Genomic DNA, 8,544 nt, shown 5'->3' on the forward strand with positions numbered 1-8,544 from the left:
CACCGATCACTCTCCACTACATAGAGGAAATAAGACATTGCTACGGGCTGTTTCTGCAATAAAATAGACTAGACTAGAATACATATACAATAGGATGCGAGGATGATAGAATGGTCACGTTCACGTGAGTGATAGAGAAGCACAGCTACAGCAGCAGCAGCACGCACCCAGTCAGTGACCAGATGCAGATGAATGTAGTGTACCAGCTCACCACCGCCTCAGTGCTCTGCTTGCCTAACCACATTCGGAAATCGGAACGGACTCGCCGGCCGGCCGCTTCATCAACTGGTCGCTGTCTTCTCATCTCAAACTCACCTCGCTCAGAATGAAAACCAACCTTAAGCCTAATCCACATCCATTGCATGCATGCTACCATCAGTAGTTTGCCTTCTAAGAAACATCATACTAGCTACGGCCTAGTATATATTCATACATATCCATTGGATGGATGTACATGATTCACATCCCCATATAGATACGCAGCGGTACAAGCTACATATCATTATCGTACTAGCTACCACCATTTATATATATACATACATAGATCCACCCCTTTAACCACTGCAAGTTGTAGACAGCCGAATAAACAAAATTGTTCTGGCTTGTTGGTCCAACAGATTAAGGCAACTAGTATGGAAGATGCATGCACTAGCTTTGCTAAAACAAATCACACGTATGCATGGTATATGCATTGATACAAGACAGTGCTAAAGAAGCAAAGCAAATCGATGGAATATATGTATCATACATATCATGAGCTGCAAGCAAGCTAAATGTCGTATATACGCACTCTGCATTCACACAATTTAGAGTGAGAGTGACCGCGGCTATCAGGCCACTGCATTACACGGCATCCCCGGTCAGGGTCAGCCATCCTCAAATACAGGTGGTGCATGAACCTGCACCTGCCTGCCTGCATTCTTGGACCTCCTTTATCTCCTTCCTCCCTCAGATGTCAGAGCCGGGTAGATGCCAAAAGAGCCCGCCTCAGCAATGCCGTAGCACTGCTAGCGTACGTGTGACGGCAAACATTAATTCACACAATTGCAACACTTCCAGCACTGCAGCATATTTAATTACAAGCTAAAGGGGGCGCTTGATTTGAGAAATTTGTTACCTAGCTAGGCGGTCCGTCATGATTTCATCCCCCCATGAATTCTGCAAACATCACCGATCTTTCTACAAACATACAACAGCCAAATGCTATACCTCTCTCGCCCTATGGGCTATGGCAAGCATTACAAGGGATCCAAGGTGCTCATTCTATCTATCACATACTCCCATCCCATGCATGCGCTTCAACCTACCTACTTGTTAGATTGCATTGGTCAGCTTCTGGGAACTGCTTGTCCTGCTCCTTTCTCGCTCAGGCTTAACTGCTTCAGCTCCCTCAGTGCCACTGTAACAAGCTAATAATCAGTCACCATATTAGTGTTAGTTTCCAACAAAACCCTGTCAAATCACGAACAAATAGGTTAGCCATGATAACCTCAAGCGCCTTCTCCAACCAAACAAACATGCCTAATTTGTGTGCGGTGTATTTGCAAATTGTGGATTCTAGAGGTTTGCCACTCATCTTGTTCCAACGACCCTGCCAGCTGAATTCTACAAAATCAAGAGTGCGTCTCCAGTTCTCTACCATTGACCCATTCCTCTAATGTAACTAAACATTCTCCATACAGTGACAACTGCTATGATTTAATTCACAACTGCGGCATGGTAGCTGTTGTAGATCTGATTAATGATCTTATTTGAGTATATCAATCACTAGTTAACTGGAAAGCAAGTGTTCCATATTTTCAAATGTTCACTTCAGATTTTGTGGTGCAAATTGAAACCTAGTCATTTATGTGCCCAGTGCTCCAGTATCCAACGTATAAACTAACCAAACAATATTAGTATATTTCCCCCTCTGTTCCAAATTATAAGTCGTTTCGGCTTTTCTAGGTACATAGATCTTGCTTTGCACCTAGATATATGTTGTCTAAATACATGGCAAAGCAATGTATCTAGAAAAGCCAAAACGACTTATAATTTGGAATGGAGGGAGTACTAAGCAAGTCAACTTATTCTTTAAAGGGCGTACCCAGTGCAGAGAGCTCCCGCTCTATGCGGGGTCTGGGGAAGGGTGTTAGTGGCAAGCCTTACCCTCGCCTGTGCAATGCGAGGAGACCGCGACTCGAAACTGCAAGGAAAAATGAAGGAAAAATCAAAACTGCAAGGAAAAATGAATTCACCAAGCAAAAGTAGATGAAGCTAAACATATCAATACTCACCCTATTGGAAGCTCCAAATTCTAATCTGGGGCTTCTCCGAGGCTCGGAATTTGGATTTTGGGAGTACGCTGGAGTGCTCTGGAAAATTGAAGGCTGATTCTGGTTCTGTAGATACGCAGAGCTGCCATGGACAATGGACGGCACATTGCCATCAACTGAACTGCTATCACCATTGCTTCCACAGGATTGTTCTTGTGTACCAGTTTCACTACTAGTAGCAGCTTTGTGATCCTTCTTTGAGAATTGAGTGGCTGCAGCTCGAGCCCCGGCTATTGCTGCAGTAACACTTGCAGATTTTTGCTGCGTGGATTAGGAAGCAGCAAATGTAAGAGATCCTGGCTTCAAAGAGAAAGGATCTCTGGGATCTGGAAGAGGGAACTTGACAGGCAGTGGACCTTGAACAGGTGAAAGGCCCCTCACAGCCCCATCATAGATCTGTGAGATGGCAAGCAGAACAGATTCCAGAGTTATGAGTACAAGCAAAAGGTGGAAATAGGAGGAACTGCTTATGCCAACCAGGACTGAACTCACCCTTCTTTCTAAATTGTAGACGCCCTGGTAGCCACGCATCTCGAATGGAACCACCAACTTCTGCATAAATTCATGTACGGAATGTCACGGACAAACAAAGATGCCAGCGGTTATGGTATGTGCTAGCTAGGAGTGAGGAGGAGAGTAGCATGTCAAACTCACCTGCGGATTCTCACAGAGCCAACAAAAGTCAGTCAGCCCTTCAAGCCTGACCTGCATTTGAGAGTAGGATGTTGCATCATGAGCTAAGTAAAATGCATTGCAGGTAAAATGGTACTGGAGCAAAGGAAGAGAAATTGGAGAGTAACAGAACATACAGACTCAGGAACGTGTTCCCAGCAAACAAGCTCTTCAGACCTGAGGCAGCCTACCACCTCAACACAGCCTGTGGTGGAACATATTAGCACATAAAAGCAAAAAAACGGAATGGTAGGAGATGAGATGCAGTTTTTCATGTCCCAGGTCAACAACTTCATCTAGGATGATGTGATGCACTTTCTCTGGTTGTAAATATAAGTCCATCTAGGTTTATCCAAGGTAAACTTTTTATGTTTTGACCATCCGATCAAAATATATTTTTTTCTTGAACACCCAGGAGAGCTGCGTATCATTATATTAAGAAGAAAAAAGGGGTAAGAACCCTTACAACACCACACACACTTACGATCCAAAAATATGCGTGCCACACAAACACATTGACCAACCACAACCTCTAACACTGACAAATTAACCTCGTGCCCTGGCCAAATCCCAAAAGTGTAACTCCTCTACAGCTAGCATCAACGCACAAGAAACACTAGGAGAAGCACCAAAGTTTACAGTATAGATTGACAGTACAAGATTGACATTGTCAGCCAGTGTGGAAAAAAAAAACATTTTCATAATATATCACTCTTTTCACTCGAGATGTTATGTTTTTAAAGATGTTGTTAGTCAAAGTTAGAAAATATTAATTGGGACAACTTTGGACAGATTACATTTGTGATTGAAGGAAGTAGCCAGAGCAGGCGTGTCCTATAGTAACTGGGAGAGAAGACAGAAGACAAGGCATACGAGTGCTAACCAAGGAGGCGTGAGACAGGGTAATGATCAGGGAACTTGATGTCAGTGATGCCATTGACGGCATAAATCTGCCTATAGAAATCCTCCATGGCTTTGATGGTGTCGGGGTCAGGAACCTTGGATGCTGCGTGAATCCACAGGCGGCCTGGGAGGGAATGAGATGGAACTGAATCTTACTACTTACTTATTCAAATCCAAACCAAAATCAAAAGAGGGGAAGGGAAGGCGCAGACCTGTGATCGGGGACGGCCATGAGCGGCCCTCGACACGCTTGATGCCGTGCACCAGCAGCGACGCCCACGGCTGGTGCATCGTCAGGCAAGGGTTCCCGTGGTATCCCCTGCCATCATTGCTGTGGCTGCCGCTGCTGCTGCTGCTATGGCGGCCGCCAGCGAAACCACCGCGGCCCGAGTACCCGCCACGCATGCTGTTGGTAGTGGCGATCCCGCTTACTGCGTCCTCCGTCCGCCACGCACGGCCTAGGGTTTGGCTCAATCTGGAGAAGGATTGAAGGAAGCTAGATGAGGCCGAAAAGGGGAGAAACAGGAACCATCAATCAGATGGAAAGAAAATCAATCAGACCGAAAAGGGGTACAACTGGGCCAGCTCTCGAGCACAAACGTTGTTTTAATGGGCTCAGGTCATACAGTCGGCCCATGTACAGGAGAGAGGGGGGGGGAGTGGTGGGGGTGGGGGGGGGGGGAGCCTCATCAACTATGTTGGGATTGGACGGGGACGGGACGACTCCATTTTTTTTGTTTGGTTGATAAGGGATAGGATCGACCCATTTTGTGTTTGGTTGAAGGGATAAATATGAATAGAATGGATGATGGATTTGGCGTCGTTAGCTACTGTTTAATGGGCCCCACTTGCCAGTTTCCTCTCTCTCCTTCCATGCGCGAGCCCCACCTGTCAGTCTTATTTCTCTTCTTCCACCTCCGCGCCGTTCGCCCATTCCGGGAAGCTGCTGGGGAGCCCGAGCCTGGGAGCTCGCCCACGGCGAGTGAGTCCCGCGCCAGGGAGCTCGCTCACGCTGGGAGCCGCGCCCCCCGCACTCTCACGCCCATGCCACCCTCGCCGCCGCCTCCACCACGCCTGCGCGGAAGCTCGCCGCAACGCCCCCACGCCCGCGCGGCCCTGGTCGCCGCCTCCACCACGCCCGCGTGGAAGGGCACCGCCGTGGCCCCCACGCCTGCGCAGGCCCTCGTCGTTCCATCCCCAACGCCTGCGCGAGAGCTCGTCGCCATGTCCCGGACGCCCGCGCGGGCCCTCGCCGTCGCGCCCCCAACGCTCGCGCGGGAGGTCACCGCCGTGGCCCCCATGCCCGCGTAGGTAGGCTGATGAGGACATCACTTCTTCAGAGGTACCCATTGATCCTTCAACCATCATGCAAGGTCCAATGACCCGGGCTCGAAAGCGACAACTCAATTTAGAGGTGAGTCGTTCTTAAGCGATACTTTTCATACTTTTAAGAATAGACTACTACCTAATGATGTTATCTTGCTTAGGAACATTGGAGAGGGTCATGAAGGATTTAGAGGAAGTGGTGGAGGTGATGATGACCAGCAAGGACGTCCAACATAAGCCGGAGGCCCAGTCCAACAAGAATTCGAGTCTGCCTCGGTCTCTAGGACCAGTCTGCCTTAAACTGGTCACCCAAGATGCATTCGAACTCCGTTTTCAATGATCCACATATGGATGGAAAGCTAATTTGATAAGGAAGCCGATCCAAGTGGTTTCACATCAAAAGCTACTCGGAATCAACAGGAATCGTCGAAACAAGTCAGCGTCCAGAATCTGCCAGGGTGCTGCGACACCGTCTTTTGGTCCATTGGACCATGTATCGAGTTTGGGCCCATTAGGGGCGCGTTCAGGGGTCTTGCATGACCCTAGAGTCTTCATAAACAGCCGCCGCCCCTCCCTTAGGGTTTAGGTTTTGCTTAGATTATTCTGTCAAGAACAGTTTCGTCGCTCATCGGTTTATGAGACCCCAACTTCGTGAGTTTAATCATTCATCTGCAATTTGGTTGCATTCTTTCTTGTTCTTGCTTGTGTTCTTCGTTGCGCAAGCAAGGATTAGCCTTCTTGGCGAGGTCAACCTAGTCCGTGACTTGGTTGATAACCAGAGGAGCTGTGGTGCTAAGATTGCAGGGTTCGATCTTTCGATCTGAAGCTGGATCCGTGTGTCATTCTCCGCCACAACGATAGTTACCATCACCTGACGGAAGATCAGGATCCCCGTCTCCATTAAGTGGTAATCAGAGCTAAGGTATACCGTCAGGTTCACTTTTATTTCCTAGTTTTAGTATTTCGCATTGTTCCCATAGTCAGTGCCATACTCGTTTTTCCTGTCCTAGAACCTTCCGTGCCATAGCCTTTGTATATTTCTGTTTCAGAGTTCGTCGTGTTGAGTTTGTGTCTTGGTCAAGGTCTTGTTGCTGGTTAGGTCGTGTTAGAGTCCAGTTCGTGTGTTTTTTCCCCATCATTTCCATCAAATCTTGTCTGTTGTGACCAATTTTGCACACATTGTTCCCATTTTGTCCTTTAATTCGGAGCCAATTCTTAAAACTGGTCTAATTTTCGCATACGAACTCCGTTTTCGACGTTCCATATATGCAAATCGATCAGAAAAAATTTTTGGATCTGTCCATCCCTTGTTTTATTGGGGTTCAAAATTTTTAGATTGGTCAAAAAGTGGTCACAAGATCCTCGTTTCGTGGTCACAAGGTTTTTATCGATTTTGATCTAGTTTTCTGAAAATTCCACAGGCCACGTCTTTCACTTGTTTGAGCTCATATTTTTTGTGGTTATTTCTTTTGTGCTCCTAAGTAAATAAAAAATATAAAATAAAAATAAAATAAAAAAGTCAAAATTTCCTAAAAAAACAACGACAGCCCAAAAAATACAAAAAAAGAGGGGTAAAAGAGGTACAATATTTAGAGGAGCACATAGAGAAGACCAAAGTGAGCTGTGTTAGCATGTGTTGTGTGGTTCCTTGTTTGTGTTGCTGTCTCCATCCACCTTACTTATTTTTCTCACATCTATCACCTTGCTATCCACCATACTTTTGTCACACACCTGGTACTTGTAACACTTTAGAACAGCAACGAGAACAAGTACGTTGGACTATAATTCAGCATTACTTTCTGTTACTAACTTGTGTGCCAGATATACATATTATTCTTTGTTTGCCTTCCAAGCTCCACAAACTCTTCAGATCAGTACATACAAAGAGTCTTGCAATCTCGGTACCACTGCCTCACAGGTATCACGAACGAGCCACCGGTTGTACCGCCCACTGCTTGTGTTGGTAAGAACTTTGTAAGAGCTTGGTAAGACGTTTCCACTTGCTGTGAAAAGTGACACCACTGCAACCACGTAGTCATTTGATAGGGATAACTTTTACCTATTTGTTCCTATTTTTGTGTTTTCAATGGCAGGAGGTGAACAGATTAGAGATAACAATCCTAAGGGTTTCAACGAGTGTGTCAGTCAAGAGCAACTACAAGCTGTTGTAGAGGATGCACAAACAGACTTAGAGGAAGTGGTGGAGGTGACGATGACCAGTAAGGACGTCCAACACAAGCCGGAGGCTCAGTCCAATAAGAATTCGAGTCTGTCTCGGTCTCCAGGACCAATCTATCTTAAATTGGTCACCCAGGACGCATCCGAACTCCGTTTTCGATGATTCACATATGGATGGAAAGATAATTTGATAAGAAAGACAATCCAAGTGTTTCACGTCAAAATCTATTTGGAATCAATGGGAATTATCGAAATAAGTTAGCGTCCAGAATCTGCCAGGGTGCTGCGACACCGTCTTTTGGTCCGTTGGACCATGTATTGAGTTTGAGCCCATTAGGGGCACGTCCAGGGGTCTTGCATGACCCTAGAGTCTTCATAAACAGTTGCCGCCCCTCCCTTAGGGTTTGAGTTTTGCTTAGATTATTCTATCAAGAACAGTTTCGCCGCTCATCGGTTTGTGAGACCCCAACTTCGTGAGTTTAATTATTCATCTGTAATTTGGTTGCATTCTTTCTTGTTCTTGCTTGTGTTCTTCATTGCGCAAGCAGGGATTAGCCTTCTTGGTGAGGTCAACCTAGTCCATGACTTGGTTGATAACTAGAGGAGCTATGGTGCTAAGATTACAGGGTTTGATCTTTCGATCTGAAGCCGGATCCGTGTGTCATTCTCCGCCACAACGATAGTTATCATCACCTGACGGAAGATCGGGATCCCCGTCTCTATTATAGGCCGTCCGACCATCAGAGAAGAGGAAGAAGAATGCCGCCGGGGGAGATAGGATCCACCCAGAGATGGCTCGATCGAGAATGAAGACGGCATGGAAGTGGGATGATCCTGCCCATGGTTTTTTCTAGGACGGGGTCGCCCCCGATTTCACTTAATATTCCATGACATATGCTCTAGGTGGGATATCCCAGTTCCCTATGACTCCCAACCAAACACCCAAAAAGTGGGATCGTCCCATCTCCAACCCACCCCATCCCCCAATCCAAACACTACCTTAGGGTTTGTTTGGATTGAGGCATGTCAGGCAATGCCTGGCCATGCAAGCAATCCTAGACCTAGACATCTAAAATCATACGCCTAGGAGCCATGCTGTGGTAGAACTGTCTAAAATAACATGTTTTCAAAGGTGCTCATCTTCCACTAG

At 46.5% G+C, this 8,544-nt stretch overlaps 1 pseudogene; it reads right to left on the reverse strand.

The window, feature by feature from the left end:
• Positions 1 to 1,035: 1,035 nt before the first annotated feature.
• LOC136516783 (uncharacterized) lies at positions 1,036 to 4,430 on the reverse strand (annotated as a pseudogene).
• Positions 4,431 to 8,544: the final 4,114 nt, after the last annotated feature.

The sequence above is a fragment of the Miscanthus floridulus genome, chromosome 17 (genome assembly GCF_019320115.1).
Source record: "Miscanthus floridulus cultivar M001 chromosome 17, ASM1932011v1, whole genome shotgun sequence".
In the NCBI taxonomy this organism is placed as follows: Eukaryota; Viridiplantae; Streptophyta; class Magnoliopsida; order Poales; family Poaceae; genus Miscanthus; species Miscanthus floridulus.